Below are 4,416 nucleotides of genomic sequence, written 5' to 3' on the forward strand. Positions count from 1 at the left end.
TTTCCGTTGGAAAAATAAATGCTTCCAGAGGTATCTATGCGTCACAAGAATTTTAGTTTATTTGGTTTATACCGCTAGTTTTCAATGGCTTCGAGATCGTTTTCATATACCCCCATTTTTCATAGGTTTGGGATTGATTTCATTTACCTCTATTTCCAAGTTCTACGGTGGCACGCCGCATTTTCCAATAAATCCATATATATATCCATACAAAGTTCCAGGACTCTACCACAAATAATTCCAGAGATATGCACTTTATGCACGCCCTTTAGATATCGGGTTTGTTTTAGCCTATAACCATTCTTGGAAAATTTGTGTCCGAAATTTCCAAAAAATCGGTACAGCCGGTATGAGCATTGCGACTGCTCAAGCGAAATGAACTAATGATTCCAAAAAATGAAATCAAACATCATAGTTGACCCAAAAAGAATATTAGACTTCATTCTCTCAACTTCTCAGAATGTAGAAAAGCTAAGAAATATATAATAAGATGGGATATATTAAAAAAAACAGCCTCCAAACATTTACTAAAGACGCCCCTGGACTACACAAATCAGCTTGGTTGAAAATTTATTTGTATCTATTTATTTTATACTTCAATTTTGGGTGTGTCAAAATTTCATGTGAAAACAATATGTGTTGCTGGAAAAATTTTAGGCCCATGGGTCCTAAAGTAAATTCCATTTGCTGTTAAATGGACAAAGACAATATGTATTAAATAACACATCGAAATGTGTAATTTCAGTGTCTGAATTACATCAAAATCATCGTATCCGATATAGAAAACTACATTGTGAAAGAATGAGATGACATGAGGACACTAAAAAAATTTTAAAATATGCTCACTAAAATTGTATTAATATTAAAATAATGATTTGGCAAGTCGTTATCGAATTTAATGTAAAATTTAAACGTTTTTAAGACAAGATATTGATTATTTTTAAAAGGTATCTATTAATACAACTATTTTCTTTATAATCCCAAATTTAGGATATAAAATTTCCCACACCAAAAAACCTACAATTGGGTAACGCCGCTTCGATTTTTTTACAATTGAGCAATTGTCAAAAATCTGCTTTTTAATCAAAAAGTTGTTTATTGAAACTACCTTCTTTTTTGTATCATGCCTACAGCCTGCCATAAAAAACGGTAAGAAGAAGAGTTACGTTACTTACAGGCTAACCTAATATTCACGCACGCCGCCAATTTATTGTCAAAAATTTCTCATGCACATGCAACTTGTATGAGATCAATCGAAATTGAACGGCGTGCGTATGAAGCTAACTCAATTTCCAATTTTTGTTCTGCGTGACATTTTGATTTGACGTTTCGCTCAATGAAATCAAATGCAAACGCATGCAAGTCAATTTCGGGTGACACAAAAAAACGAATTCGACGGCATGCGTACCAAAACGCAAGCCGCGAATATTAGGTTAGCCTGTTATAGAACTGTACGATGGCATAAACTGTACGAAAAAATGAAAGGGAGAAGTATACATGCCTTCTATAATTTTGACTTATATGTATATTTGGCAAATCTTTGTGTAAACAACAAAAAATACACATTTTCATTTCTTTGCCAGCTTGGAAAATATAGGCTTATTTTTACTTAAACGTGATATAAAACTCATTAAAATGTTCTGTAATGTCTTGTTGTAAGTTTGTTATCATAGTTCTTCGTATTTTTATTGTCCACTAAACGTGAGTGGCTTCAATTTAAAAAGTTCTAGTACAAAGAATTTCTTTGTTTTGAATTTGTTTGTTTATTGTTTTTAATTTTTAAAATTCATACTTTTGACATGTACGTGAATGGCGGAGTTGCCGCTTTCCTCCTATTCGGTGGGTTTTTATATTAAAAAGGCATCAAAATGGGAAAAACCCCCCTTGGTATCTCTGCATCTGTTAAACTTTTTATGGGAAGATGTATGAAAATTCAACTTGCTATAATTTCATATGCTTAACAGTATCACAACAGTATGTTTACAGTATCTCCCCATAACTTTTCATATGAAAAAATTTATTATATGCATCCCACTCGATATCATTGAATTCCTCATTAGAACATGTAGTCCCTCTATTTTAACGTATCAACAGTTCATATGACTTCATACTATGTAAATGCGCCATAACGCTGTTAATTTTTCGTCCGCGAATAGTTTCCACTTTCAGTTTGCACCTTCTCTATCTATCTAAGTTCTCTGTCTTCACTAGTTTTTTTAGATTATTTGTCGAAGTGGAAGTCATATTTTATCATCTTTAATACGCCATTTCGGATTTATTGTTAATTGGCTGGCAAAAGTTAAATAAGAATCAAAGAGGTTGCTAATGAAAAGAAAATGAGGGAAAAGCATTTTGGTTTTGTTTTTGTGTAGTAAAACTGTAATCAGAGGATGTAAAAAATGTCAACGAAAACACTAACAGCCGGTGTGAACAGCCTTTAGCCCACAATCCCAAAACACGTTTTCAAAGTGTTTTCGTTGTCGGTCAGAACATGGTACAGTGTTATCTGGCTGGAGTGAACACCCGATGCTACGAACACCTCGAAAGAGTGAACATGAAAATTTTTCCATTGAGTACTCTACAGAGTGAATAATTTTGTGTCTATGTAGAGTGAACAAAAGTTAAAACCAATTCCTTCCAAATTCAAAACTGTAACGAAAAATGTAATAACAAAAATCCCCGTATAAGGGGTTCCCAACTCGGAGATTCGGCAACTAGTGAAGTGGGAAGACCATCTGAAGACCTGTAACTTCACCTCTGGTGTGAGAAAGCTTTGGTCAACCGTGAGGTCATTGTCCAATCCGACGAAGCATAACGACAGAGTTGAAATATCTTTTGGGGACCACGCTTCGTCCGATACGGAGCGATGCGCGAGCTATTTTAGCCGACAGTTCATACTACATCCTCCGGCGGACAAAGCCAAACGTAGAGTGGCCAGAAGGCTGCACAAACTACAAACACCAAGTGCGCTTCTTTTTTCCAGCAGCAACGACGAAAGGATAGCCATCGGGAAGGCAAAAGTCTCCAAAGCCATTGACTCCGACGGAATTTGCATGCTGATGCTCAAAAATTTGGGTCCTGCGGGAGTGGACAACCTAGCCAAGGTCCTCAACCTGTTTATGGCCACTCTCATCGTACCAGACATCTGGAAAACGGGGAGAGTGGTTCCACTGCTTAAACCGGGGAAACCGTCCAACAAAGGAGAGTGTTCTCGCCTGGTAGCTCTCCTTTCCCCGGTTGCGAAGACACTAGAGACCCTTCTGCTCCCGAACTACACAAATTACTGAACCCCAGCGAAGCATCGACATGGGTTCCGTAAAGTGCACAGCACAACAACAGCACTTGACGCCATAAACGCCCAGATAACTCGTGTCCTTAACCGAAACCCCCCTGTTAGAGAACTATTCAAGTAATACTTCTAGAAGACAAACGGTGGGCGGCGAATTACCTGAGTGGTCGAAACTCGTCAGTGATCTTTAGAGACAAATCGAGCAAACCTAGGAAAAATCTTTGCCCACTACTGTTCAACTTTTACATTTCTAAGCTGCCTCAACCATCAGAGGTAGTCTCGATTGTCTCTTATGCTGACGATTGCCCGATAATGGTTATCTCGCCGAGCTTTCTCGCTTCGTCACTGCACGGAGCCTAACCCTCTCCCCTACAAAATCCTCAGCAACGCTTTTCACCACTTGAACGAAGGAGGTCAGACTGCAACTGGGTATTCTCGTCGATGACGAACCAATTCCGACGTTGAATAACCCGAAGATGCTCAGAGTAACCTTCGAAGGTCTGCTCTCCTTCTCGGCGCATACAACCGCAATTGTCAATAAAGTACAAAGCCCCAACAATGTCCTCAAGTCGCTAGCCGGGAGCACCTGGGGCAAAGACAAAGAAACGTTTTTGGCAACGTACAAGGCAACTGGCCGGCCGGTTCTGAACTATGCAGCGCCTGTGTGGTTACCGGGAACTAGTAGGACGCAGTGGATGAAGCTGCAGACAGCGACAGGATTCCTTCTTAAGTTTGGCTTAACATCACCTGCGCGACGAGGCACATATGCTCCCGATTAAGGAGCATAACATAATACTCTGCAAGCAATTCCTAGTATGGTGTCATCGTGTTAGCACACAAACAGATATCTGCTTGCAGAAGAACCCTCGCACGGCACGTCAGAAGGCATCTATATGAACTGACGGACAAAGTCCGGGGTTCATAAATCTACCTCTGAACCCAAAAACTTACCGACAGGCCTTGAACGAAATTCTAAGAGAGCCAGTCCCGAGTTATATAGACTCTCGACCTGTGAATGCCGTTCTGAGCACGCAACCACCTGACGTGGATAGCCCAACTTCGATGGGGCTACTGCAGCAGGTTGAACTCATACCTGAACAGAATAAATGCAGATGTGCCAAATGAAT

Source organism: Rhagoletis pomonella, unplaced genomic scaffold (genome assembly GCF_013731165.1).
Source record: "Rhagoletis pomonella isolate Grant_MI unplaced genomic scaffold, Rhpom_1.0 Rhpom_scaffold_00006, whole genome shotgun sequence".
NCBI classification, from domain to species: Eukaryota; Metazoa; Arthropoda; class Insecta; order Diptera; family Tephritidae; genus Rhagoletis; species Rhagoletis pomonella.